Genomic DNA, 13,691 nt, shown 5'->3' on the forward strand with positions numbered 1-13,691 from the left:
AGCAAGACCCTGCCTTCTGGAGCAACATCCTGACACCAGTATTCCACGCAATAAGGGAAACAGCAAAAACACCAACATCCTGGAGTGGCTTGATAATAAGCCCGATCTACAAAAAGGGTGCCAGGAACGACCCAAGCAGCTACCGTCTTATAGCCTTAATCGATACAGAGGCAAAATATTACGCGGGCCTCATCTTGGAGGATTTAACATCTTGGGCAACAGCAAATAACATCATCCCAGTAACCCAAACCGGATTCCGCAGCGGCCAGGGCACCTCGACAAATATCATGGCGCTAACCCTTCTGTCTGACGCAGCAAAAGCTTCCAAGAGTCCCCTCTTTATGTGCTTCATTGACTACAGCGCCGCGTTCGACCATGTAGATCGGCACAAACTCTGGCGGAAGTTGGACAGATGGGGAATTCCAGGCCCACTCTTACAGCAGCTGGTAATGCTACACACCAACACTTGGGTCAGGATCAAACTGGGACCTGGTACGCACCTCTCAAGACAAATCAAGACCAGTAAAGGTCTGAAACAGGGCTGCGTCCTAGCCCCCATGTTGTTCAATCTCTTCCTTGCAGACCTCCCTGGCGAGCTGGAGACAGTAAAATCTCACGCCCCTAGACTAGGCAACATCACGCTCTCAAACCTCCTCTACGCAGACGACCTAGTCCTCATCAGTCGGTCCCCCATCGGCCTCCAACACCTTCTTGACAAAACCAATGCATTTTCCAAAACCAATTCACTAACAATAAACTTAAACAAAACAAAAGTTATGACAACGAACTACCATAAAAAACGGAAACTCGCATGGTTCCTGGACAGACAGAGGCTAGACCAGGTAGCCTCTTACAAATACCTAGGCGTCCTAATAGACGGTAATGGCTCGTTCAAACATCAACTAGAGGCCATACGTCGAAAGGGCACGACATTCCACCTATCGATAAAGCCTTTGAAGAAAGCTCTCCCCGACCGGTCACTGGGCCCTCTCCTACAGGTACTAAGAGCTCGCTTACAGCCCATGCTCACCTACGGCAGCGAGTCCATGCGAGGCAAAGATGCAATAACACTAGACAAAACCATCAGTCGAGCATACAGGGCAATATTTCATCTCCCCATCAATTCATCGCCTGCACAAATCCGTCTCGAATTCGGCCTGCAGAAACAAGCGGTGGAGAGAAGAGGCGCATATATAAAAAGCTGGCGGAAAATCAGAGACGCCGACCACGGATCTCTAAACGCCCACCTCTGGACCGAACTGACCGTCAGAGATAACTCACCTGCAAGGACCTATTTAATGGAATTGCTGAAGACCTTAGGACTAAGAGACCTATGGGAGTCGGCAACTGACCCTGGCACCTTCAAAAAAGTGGTGTCGAAAGTCACCAAGATGGTCTCATCAATTGAGGACAAAGCTACCCTAGCCAAGAGAGCGCACGGATGGGTCGTGTTGAAAGGTTACAGCGCTCTAAAACCACAAGAGTACTTAACAACGGGCCTCACACAGAAGACAAAAAACAAGTTCCTCAACATGCGCCTGGGCAAAATACCTATAGCTCCGCACCTTGCACCATGGATAAGGGAAAACCCTGCAAATCAATGCCGCCTCTGTCTTTCTGGGAAAGAGGACCTCATACACATTATCTGCATCTGCACAAACCTCCGGGACATAAGGCGCTCTCTGCTTCGGGCCCTATGGAACCAGAAGGGCATAACAAGTTGTAGGCAGGCCGTGATGCTTTGTTTTAATCCCGAAGAAACTCAGCTAAATTGCAGAACAATAAAATACTTCGACATAGTGGCCACAAGACTAAATGAGAAATCCAGAGGGTTTACTCAAAGCATTAGCCAAACAAGAACAGAGTAAACATCCCTGGCTACCTTCGCCTGCGAAATCTGCAAACATCATGGCCACTTAAACCCCACTGGTCCTTATGCAACCCACGCTGAGACTTTTATGCTCTTAAATACTTGAGCCACAGCTCCTTTTTGTTTTACAAGAAGCTATTGACTTTTTAATATTTGTACGTTTTAAAATTGTGAGTTTTTATTAACTGTACAATAAACAAACCAGTACTATTCCTCTTTCTAATCTTTCTAAAAATAAAAGATCTTTAGCCTCATCAGGGGTCTTCATGTTCACCTTATTCTCCAACTTCAAACATATCTACAGCTTTACACCTCTTGGCAATCAGTGCTGAGTTTGCATTTCCTAAGAAGTATGTAGCTGTTTGGACCCATCCTCATGATAACAATGCATCCACTTTCCCATTTTCAGAAGAGTTTTTCCACCGTGTCCAAAATGCATGCCAAAGGATCAGTAATATCCAAGAATCGAACCTTCCGCTGAGTAGGGCCCTTTCTAAACCTTTGTTAGGATGTTGACCAAGACTGAATTAAAAAACAAAACAAATTATATTCGATCAAAATCCAGAGTCACACACACTTTATCATCTACTAATGTTCTTGAGAATTACACTCATCACACTCGTCGCATGGAAACTGCTTTTGGATCCACTCCTTATCTTTCAATGTTCCATTGGCCACAAGTTCACATTTCTTTGGTGGAGAATTGCATTACGACAAAACATGTCTTCACCTATAGGAATGTAAAGTACATCCTATTATTTCTGTTTTTGCTAAGGCTCTTCAAAATAATTCAACTCCAAGTATTCCACTTCAGTTTTATTCAAAACATACTCAATTAAATTCTGATCATCATCCGTACTACCAATGTATTGTGCCATCTGTTCCTCAGTGTTCGATTCGATTTAAAACTTTATTCAGCAAGAAAATGTCATAAAAGATACAACAGTGCAATATATTCATATACTAATCTTGATAGTAAATGACTACAAAATTCAAAAGCTCATTAAAGAGGCAGTTCATTATACTAAAAACAGTATATTTAAAACACCATCTCCCCCCAAAAAAGCTCATCCAGTAATATTTTTTTTTATACTAAGTGCACCTCTAATACAATTAAGGACTTCACAACACATTTCTACTGAATCTAAATGTTTTAGATACCGAGGGCCTCATTTCCGAGGTTTTACCATGGGGCAGCACTGCAGGCCTCCCTGTTGCACTGCCCTACAGTAAAAGAAAAGGGCAGGTATCTATCAGATACGGCGCCTCCCTTTCCTGTTCCCCTGCGCCGGCGCACAATGGGCTGCCGTGCACCAATGCAGGCACCTCTGCACCATGGTGCAAGGGTGCCTGCGTTGAGGGGGTGGCGTCGGGAGGCGCAACAAGAAGAAATGTTTTAATTTCTCATCCTTTTTTTCTCTTTCAATGCGTGATATATTCTACAGCACACATTGAAAGAGGAAAATGCCTGTAGTGATTGTTTTTGTGCAGGAAGGTGATCCTTCCTGCACAAAAACAATCTCCGCATGGCGCAGGCATCCTTGCACCATCGTACGAGGGAGCCTGCACCGCGCATGGAAGCTGTTTGTGTGCCAGCGCAGGGGAGAGCACAGGAATGCGACATATTGTAGGTATGTTGCATTCCTGTGCTCTGAAAGTGTAGATCTGCCCCAATATTTTTAGTGAGGCCCAGCTCACATGATTGCCACACAAAAAAGAGGGGCCAGTCTTAAAAGATCTCCTAAGTTCGTTAGACCAACCTCAATATAACGAAAGGAGGTAGCTGCGCCTGGGGGCGCTAAGAGTAATTTTTCACACAATGCTGTTTTGCAATATCTGTAAATTAATGCTATTGCAATACCCCCAAACACGTGCCCCATAAGAGGCAACTGAAATTCATTTAGATCGATACAAAGCAATCATCTCCTTTACTGGCCTGGGCCCAAGTTTTGATGCAAAACGAAATATTCCTTCAATTGCTCTTGAAAATTGAAGGGCTCTTAACAATAACAAAGGAGTCCATTCAAGCTCTAAATCAAAAGGCCCACCTAAATAATTAAAACTGTCAACTTTTAAGATTGCTGATTCCTCTATCTGATCATTTTTTGGTTCAGTACTTTTATGACCACAGATTAAAACAAAGGGCTTTAACCAAGTAACCTTTAAATTTAGGGAGGTCATTAGTTCTGTGAAGCTGCCCAGCAGCCTTAGCAAACCAAGTGTAGTCCTTACTATGAGAACTGCGTCATCCGCGTAGAGGGAAATGGGAATGAAATGATTTCCCACCATCTATATATCTGCCCTCTTTTGAAGAAGGGACCCCTCAAGTCCATTTATATAAATTAAGAGTAAAATTGGAGCTGAAATGCTGCCTTGCCAGACTCCCTGACTACAGTTTATGGTGGATGTGCAGTCTCCAGAAGGAGAATAATGAATGATTAAGGGGTTTTCGACCCCCAAATGCTCTAAGGTATTCCACAATTTTGAGCGATTAACAGTATCAAAAGCGCTTGGTAAGCAGTGGCGGCTGCCTCGGAACAAGGGTGGTGAGGCGGGGGAAGGTGATAAAAAATAATCAAAAATAAACATACCTGTCACCGTTGCAGCCCCCACAGCCTCTCTTTCGTCCACAGAACCCGAAGCACCAAGGCTCCCTGCCTCTCCCCGCCAATCACAATGCTGCAACAGCAGCTTCGTGATTGGTCTGAGCAGTCAAACAAGCCGCTCAGGTAGTGCCTAGGAGCCTGGGCATGTTCGAGAACATGCTAAGTGCGCATGGAGGTTTGACCAACCCTTTTAGGGAGTGCAAATCACTCCAGTCTGCTCTGACACTGGAGAGCCCCTCCCCTCCCTACCTGTATCGGAGTCCCGCAAGGAAAAATAAAATATTAATAACTCTTATTATTATTTTTATTTTTTGCACACCTAGCTGAACAGTGGGGCAACGCTCCTCCGCCTTAGCGGAGGAGCCGTCATTGTTGATAAGTCACTGAAAGCAAAATGACTGGCACTGTTTTTAGCTTGCACATATTTGCAGATTAAAAGGAAACTATTTGAGCATTGCCCTGTGGTGCCGGTCCCCTGTCTAAATACACACTGAAAATCTGAGCTTATATTATTTTGTCTCCGTCCAATCTTACAATCTAACCAGGAGAACTCAGCCTAAATTCTTCATGGTTGAGCCCGAAAGGGATATTAAATGATAGCAAGCAAGATTATTTATTTCCCCATTATTAAAAATAGGGATAATGACTGCTTCTATCCAAGTGGGAATAAGAGGTCCAGTTATGGCGGCACAAAATAATTGTGTGAGCAAAGAGGCCAAGAGATCTACATTTTCCTTAAAAATGTCCACTGGGACCCCATCATGCCTGGTGCATTGCCACTTTTGCTCTTCCTAATGGCTATAGTTAAATCCTTGGGCATGATGGTAAGGCTAAACTCAGAGGCCCCCACCCTATCAGGCCATGTCATCTCTTAGGGGCCCTGTTCTATATGAGTCTCATAATTAAAAACTTGAGAAAAGTGAGCAACATTAGTTTTAGCTGAAATTAAGAAGTCAATATTAGACAAGGGGCCTATAAAAAATAAGGGTCGATTAACTGCTTCCCAAAAGTTAGGGGTCTTTTAATTCCCCTGCTTTTAGGAGGTCAGGTCAGCCCAGGCCGATTCTCTAAGTTTAACTTTCCTATATCTGAGTGTGGCTTTATAAAATAATCAAGCAGATTCAATATTCTCCTTATTTCTTGGCCAAGATTTTAGGGCTAACTTCAAAGACCTATGGGCTGTATAACATACTGAGCTAATCCATTTTTGAGAGGGGGAGCACAGGCTTTGCTAAGCAAAGTTAGTGATATAGAGACTGCAGGCCAAATCTTAGCAAAGTTGTCTATTATCATACTGGAGGGTATATCAGTGGATAAATAGGTAATCATTTGTTTCAAATTTTGAGCCACAAAAACTGTTTCACGTTAACAGCATCCCACTTAATAGAGAGACCTCTGTTTGCAGAGAAAGCAATACGAACTTGGTCCAAGATATTGCCCACACCTGGCTGCTGACAATGGGAAGCAAGAGAAAGAGGGTTCGATTCGATTCGATTCAAAATCTTTATTCGGATTCCAACAAATCCATAAAAGCACATTTAAAATACAATTCAACATTTTTTTTAAATTACAATAAATGTAATAAAAGTGCATATCAATACAATTACAAGGTTTCATTTTTCTCATTATATATAAAGTGACAAAAAAAGAAGGTCAACAGTCATGGAAAGTGCAGATAAATCAGGGGCATTCCATAGTTTTACGTACATTGAAAATAACCTTTAAAAAAGTGCTTGTGCAGAATATAAGTTCATCATCCTCTAATTTTAGGAGCATTAAATAGGACTGGTTCAAGGAGAGCGGTCTATATTTTTTTAAATATGGGGCTAAAAATCATTTTATATATTTCTTGTAAAACTTACAATTAAAAAAGAAGTGTAAGTCATTTTGCTTACTGAATCCATCGCAAGGGCACGGAGTGTTTCCAGATGTGCTATGTCCCAAAGGGAAACAGAGTGAAAACTTAATAGTTCCAGCTCTCATTCGAAAAAGTAAGGATCTTTCCCAATTACACATTGGCAATATCAAATACAGTGGGAGTTGTTGTATAAATAAGCCATTGTTAGTATAGGACACAACAGTTTGTTTCCGCATCTCATCTGACAGTCTCTTTTCATTATAAGTTGCATATAGTTCAAACTGGACTTCCTTTTTATCAGTACTCTTGATAAGAGATGGGTTATCAAAGAGATTGCCTCTGCCTATGCTAGACAAACTTTCTTGTATAGCACAAAGCCATGGGATCCTATTCCATTTATCACAGGCTAGGCACTCCCTCAGGATATCCTGTGTTAAACTAGCATAGTCATTAGCCCAAATGGCCAGCCAGAATAGTGCAGGCCTTGCAGCAATAAAATCACTGATATACGGTATATTCAACTCTGAGTGACAAATGTACCCCGATGATGAAATGGGGGCCCCCAGCAGTTTCCTACAGAGCCGATTCTCCTCTCTTTGTAGTGTAGGGGTTTTTACTAACCCCCAGATTTCGGCGCCGTAGGTTGTCACAGGAGTGCACTGTAATCTGTATATCTTTAGGATTGCTTTAGTTGCTCCAATTCTCCTCGGTCTGGGAAGGGAGAGAATTGAGAAAGAGGGTTATGGTCAGTCAAACAATTAAGTACTACTCTAAAATCTGAGGACAAAAAACTATAAGCTTTAGACATTAGCATAAAATCAACAATACTATATGCGCCACCTCCTATAAAAGTTAGGTAAGGAATCAATAAAACGTTGCCGCAATCACTGGCAAAAAGAAGGTCACTATTAAAATCATCTTATTCAAGGTGTCCCCATAAACTGAATGCTTGAAATGGGTACCGTTAAAACTACCCACCCATAACAGACAGCAGGAACTCTGATTGCAATACCATTTTGCCACATGATCAGCCAGCATATCTTCCCCATCTGAAGGGTGATGATCAAACAGGTTGTGATAAAAGTTCCCGATCATTGAATCTACTGGAACTAAGCCAGAAAACAACAAAACATGGAACCAAGAAGTAAAAAACAAAAGCTTTACCATAGAACAAGAAAAATTAAGTAAAATCAAAATGGGAAGCCCATCCTTTGCCCTCCCAGCCGGGGATGGACTTGCTGGGGTACAAAGGGATTGAAAGCCATCCACATGAAAGTCCATAGTGGATCAAGTTTCATGCAGACAAATTGTTTCAAAGCCCTTAAGAAAAGTGACCCAATCTTCATTAGACAATTTAGAACAAATCCCCGTGACATTCCTTGCTAACAATTTACAGGGCATGGGACACCGGATGGTCTTTAACTTAGGTACGGTGTTTTGAGGGGGCCCTATGGCGATGAAAGGGCAACTGTATCCAGGGATATATCTAAAGATGGGTGCATAGGCCCTCCATTTTGTTTTATATCAGATATCAGAGAAGAAGTAGTAAAGATTAAGGACTAAGTGTGGGATACAATAGTGTCTGCAGAGTTCCTTACAGATTGCCGAACGAGATTCCTTAATTTATGTTTTGGACTTATAATATTCCCAACAGAACTCTTCAATGCATGCCCTTGCCCATATTCACCAGGAATTGTTAAATTGAGCACAGGGGGCTCTAACTTGATAGAGGGCCAGTTTCCAAGGATTCAAAGGACCCCTCCATATCAGTAAACAAAGCAAACTGGACAACCCCCTATAAAACTGAGGTGAAGTCATTCCAAATCGTCCAGGGAGACAAAAGCATCAAAAGAGTTACAGACTTCTATATTAAAGGTTTGAATCTCCACCCAATATGATGGACTCCTTTAGATGAATCTGGAAGGAAGAACCTCTGGCCTAAGGAAATATTCTAGCAGCAGAACCTGGATGGACCCTAAACAGTATTGCTATGAGTATAAGTACATTAATCATGATTCATTTATCTTTGGGACTTGAAATTGATAATACATTCCACAGGTACTTCCCTTTTTCCAGGTCCAACCCAGGGAATTCTTCGGATCATTAGGATCTGCTTAGAAAAATCTACGTGCCACCTGCATTTGACAATAAACCAGTGATCTACCTTAATTTTTAAGGCATAGTAATCGTCCTGAGTGTGAGGGGCTATAACCGGGACATCTTTCAGCACCACATACATATTGCATGCAATCAGGTGGGAGCTGGGGGAAACTATTAAATGGCCTATGTCCCGAAGGTTCCAGGTGGCCTGTTGGTTGCAAAGATCCTTCTTCTTGATTCTGAATCATCTCCCTTCCTGCTGGTCTACCTGGTTTAGCTAGAAATTTCCTATCCCTGCCCTTGTCCACTAACTGATCCCTGGGTCCTCATGTAAGGTTGGTATCCATGTTGATGGAATGGTAGAAAGCAAGGGAAACAACCTTTACAATGCAGTCATTACAACGTGCTGCCTTTACAAGCAGTCATTACAACACAGTCATTGCATCGTATGTCACTACAGCGCATGTCATTTCAACGTATGCCATTACAACGCAATATAAGGTAAATAATGCGGAATAGTAATTTTTACCCCTACACTATCCAACACTTACCCTACTGTTGCACTCACTGGAGTGGGGATAGTCAATTTTACCCCTACACTATCCAACAATTAACCTACTGTTGCACTCACTGGAGTGGGAATAGTAATTTTTACCCCTACACTATCCAACACTTACCCTACTGTTGCACTCACTGGAGCGGTAATAGTATTTTCACCCCTACACTATCCAACACTTACCCTACTGTTGCCCTAAAAGTAATATGCGTTGTAATGGTATGCATTGCAATGGAATGTGTGTAAATGTAGTTTCTAAAAATGTGTTGTGATGGCACACAATGTAAAATCATGTTTTGTAATGGATGTTGCGATGTCAAAACTATGTTGCAAAGGCATGCATTGTAAATGTTTGCGTTGTAAGGTCATACATTTAGACAGCACTGATGGAGGGCTAGATACTGTGGTATCCAAAGGTGGGGCAGCTGGACCCACTATAGTGGATGGTTGTGCAGTGAGCGTATTATTCAGTTTTGCCAATTCTTTCTCTATACCTCCCAGGGTTCAAACTGCCCATCATTGCTGACAAGACACAGCTGCAAATGTCCTCTATAAGCTCAGAGGCATCAAACCGTACACCTCCCTGATGGATTAGGGCCTGGGCCAGGCCTTTGCATTGAATTTGTTTGCCCTGAACAGTGCCTGTTTGATTTAGAACCACCCTTCACTTTCTTCCTCCTGCTCGACTAACTACTTATCTTAGTGCCATTTACAAGCTCATGCCATGATGATCAGGACTCTTCAGAAGGCCTGCCAACCTCAGAAGACCCCTCCAGAGGTCCCTGGCCTCACCTCCGGCTTCCCCCTTGGCATGTTCAGGTCAATGTCAGTATTAACCTCGACCAGAGATACCTCAGGAAAAGTCTGTAAAGTCTGTAAGTCAGGGGAGGCAGAGAGGGATGAGCACTTTTTCGCAAGGTCAATTTCCTTGCTAATCACTCACATGACCCAGTGAAAAAAATGCTCAGGGTAGCTTGGGGGATGGGAGCCGCAGGAACTTTAACTGTAGCCTTTCCCCATAGTAGGTGCAAATTGGCAGCATGACCCTCAGTAGTCAGTTCAGCAGGAGCTTCAGTGGAGAGAGGAGGTAGGACTAGAAGTCTCCTCTTCCCCAGTGCCACCATCACAACTGTCACTTACGTTCTCCCCTAGTCGCCTTGGCAGTCGCTGCCACCACCCACAGACATCATAGGTGTCACTGTGTCACAGTCAACAGCAACACCATGAATATGAACCAAACTTTCTTCAAACGCTCTCCAAACACTCTCCAAGCGATAAGCAATAAGCAGTGAGCTCTAGTAACTTGGATGCAGAGCTTTAACTTAAACTCTCCCTCCCCTGGTTACAGGCTGATCAGGCTGCTCTTCTTTTTTTGTTTTATGTAGGGGAACCTAGATCAACAGGGATCTTGGAGCACAAAAGAGCAAGATAAACTGCACTCCATGGCCGCTTGCAGCCCTGTGGTGCCAAACCAGACACAGAGGTGGAGGCGATAACAGCAGTGAGCTGTTAGTGAAACAGAGAGGGCAGGCTCAAGGGCAAGGGTTGGAGAACTGCAACTCCAGCACCTCTGACAACTCAGGCAGTTCTGTGACTAAAGTGACAGGCTGCAACTCCTCACAGCCTATCAGGCTTCCCAAGCAGCTTCTCACATGACGTTCTCACAGCCTCCTCACAATGTAACCTTACCTGTAGATGGGCATGAGCACAAATTTCACAATATTCTTCTGGAAACCATTTCCATTTTGCCACAAAGGACCCCTAATCTGTCTGTGGTGTCAAAATCACCTCACTCCACAGCACTGTAAAGATCTCATTCTCCATCTCTAAATGTTTATATTTTCTTTCGACTTTACCACCTCTCTTAAGTCTTTCCTCTACAAATTCCTCTTCATCCATCAACCAGAACTCTTCCTCTGGCATATTGCTCAATCTCACTTCATTTTCCCAGTGTAAAACCACATCCTTAACTGATGCCTTTGTTTCATGCTGAACCATTAACTTTAAAACCTCATTCTGGACTGACTCATAAAAAGCTATCATCTTTCCTTCCCCTGATTCTTTCATTGTACCTAAATTACATTTTGAATGCATGTTGCAGGTACTTACACACCTCACCACCAGACAAAACAGCTGTAAATGGTCATAATGCATAGAGGCTCCTCGTGTGTTCTGACGCCCTGTCCTGCACATAGGCCAAAAATGACATGGCTGATTAACATAGCAAGATGAACTGGGCAAATGGAATAAAACATTTACCATCATGTGGGTAACATTCTATCTGCCAGCCTAAAACCTTACTTCCCACCTTGCACGCTCACATGCTACTTATACTGAACTTCTCTGAGCAAGGTGCACGTAAGATCAAATTTTTTTTAATGGGCTTTTGCTACACCTCCTAACATGAAAGAAACATGCCACTGGAGCAGCGAAATCTTGAGCCCATCCTAAGATACTGCAGGTGTGCATTATAATCATGTATAACCAGCACTCAAATTTATTCTGTGTGATTAATGTTACTAATGGAAGATGGGGTATTGAATATTTAGAGTACTCCATGTGAAAACCCATGAGAAATATAATGTGTGCTTAGAAATGTGATTGCTAGAGTTTCCTGCAGTAGCTTTATTGTTTTGAAACAGACTTTATTCCATTTTCACATTCCATACACAGGTATCTCACATAGGTTCGCATAAAGAACAACGCAGTTGTGCAACTCCTCATACAGTTATAACCCCACCCTATCTCGTCCCCACGTCTCGTCGGATCTTTCAGGCCAACAGTTCCTTCCCTACAAGGGGAGTAGTCCGGAATGTGCCTTAGACGAATCGCATCCAGTCGTTGGGTGAGCCCGAAGAGGCTGTGCCAAGGTATCCCAGGGCTACATAAGCGCTACAAGCATCTGCAAACCATACCAATTAACCAGGAAAGGAGCATCCTCCCCCAACTCATATCCCCACCCCTACCCCAATAGCCCCCCTCCTCCCCTCAGACATGCCGCTCTCCCTATCAGCACTCTCGCTATACAATAAGTGTGTCCCATGATCCGCTGAGTACCCAATGGCATTGGTTCAAGTCGCACTTGGGTGGGTGCATCTGCTTGGCCCTTTCTCCATCTACCCCTGCCCCTGCGGCCCAAGATTGTGTTCTCCCGCATCACAAGAGTGATACCAACCATCCACACTATCAATCTTCCTCATCCATCGGGTTCTTAAGGAGATCCACCATCGCCACCCAAGCTCTCGCTGCGTCCCACAGCTTGTCATTATCAGTCCTCTGGGCTAGCTGGAGCCTAAGGGTCCCTTCAAAGTCTGCCCATTTTATGAATTTCCAGAGCCAACGCGTCACACTGGGGCCTGTGACTGCCTTCCAATGGCTGGTAATTTCACGCTTGGCTAGTACTAACCCCAGGTCCAGGAATCTGCTAGTGATCTGATTGCGGGAAGTGTGAGGGAACCAATGCAACAGGCACACTCCTGGAGTGGCCTGCAACTTCCTATCTGTCACCTCTGTCAGTTTGGCCATGACCTCCCCCCATTATCCCTGGAGTAACTGACAATCCCAGAACATGTGCATGAACGCTGCATCCTCCAACCTGCATCGCGGGCAGGCCGTGTGGGTGCCAAAAAATTAATTAATTTTGCAAGGCGTAAGATACGCCGGGTGAAACACATAGAATTGTATGAGTTGGAATCTCGCATTGCGAGAAAATTTGCACGCTCGCTCCTGTAGCATTTTCCAGGCTTTAGCCTCTATAGGCATACCCAGATAAGCCTCCAATTTCACACGCAGTCCCTCCAAAGGAGTTCTGGAGCCCTGCGTCAGTCTCGGATATAAGCACGTGACCGCCTTGATTTTACCCGGAGAGGTGATCACATATTGACAAGGGAGCAAAACCTGCGGTTCCTCTATCCCCTTTTTCCAATGTTTGCGGGGAGCATCCATCACTGACGCATGGAGGAGGAAGTCCTGAGCAGGCAGCTCGTGCCTGTCCATGAGGTCCTGAAAGGGTAAGAGGGCACCATCCTCATATAGATCCCCAATAGAGGAGATCCCCAGCTCCTCCCATGTCTGCAGCCGCTGCCAATCCCCTCCGTGGGGCAATGCCTCACAGCACCACACCGGGATCTCAGGGGCATACACAGGGCCCGCCCTATTGCGCCGTATAGCCCTGTTCCAGCATTGTCGCACCACCCACAGATCTTTGGGCACTTCTCTTTCACGCACCGGAAGCTGCAACAGGATCCGAGTCAGGAGACAGAGATCCTGATCCCTACTTCTCTGATCTGGCTCAACTCCTAGCTTCTCCACCATCCTCTGCGTGAATCACTGCAACTGGGCCGCATGGTAGTAAGCCTCGAAATCAGGTACTGCGAGGCCCCCCTCCTGTCTGGGGCGTGTTATAGTAGTCAGCGCCACCCTGTGTCTCCCTGTGCCCCATAGAAAGCTCGAGACCATCGAGTTGAGTTGGGCAAAGTACTTCGCGGGTATCCAGAGTGGGAGCCTGACAAAGTAATATAACAGGCGCGGTAGAGTGACCATTTTCAGCAGCGCCACCCGCCCTATGAACGATAGAGACAGCGTCCCCCAGAACTCAAGGTTACTCTTTGTAGTCCGCAGGGCCCGTCCTACATTACCCTCGAATAAATCCGCAGTCTTATGATAAATGTGGACTCCCAAATAAGGCAAACAAGTGCCTTC

The 13,691-nt window shown here is 44.4% G+C and overlaps 1 protein-coding gene across 1 annotated transcript in view; it reads left to right on the forward strand.

The window, feature by feature from the left end:
* LOC144785349 (lipopolysaccharide-induced tumor necrosis factor-alpha factor homolog) overlaps window positions 1–13,691 on the forward strand; it is a 282,851-nt gene that overhangs the window by 55,612 nt on the left and 213,548 nt on the right. The window lies entirely within an intron of this gene.

The sequence above is a fragment of the Lissotriton helveticus genome, chromosome 10 (assembly GCF_964261635.1).
Source record: "Lissotriton helveticus chromosome 10, aLisHel1.1, whole genome shotgun sequence".
Classification (NCBI taxonomy): Eukaryota; Metazoa; Chordata; class Amphibia; order Caudata; family Salamandridae; genus Lissotriton; species Lissotriton helveticus.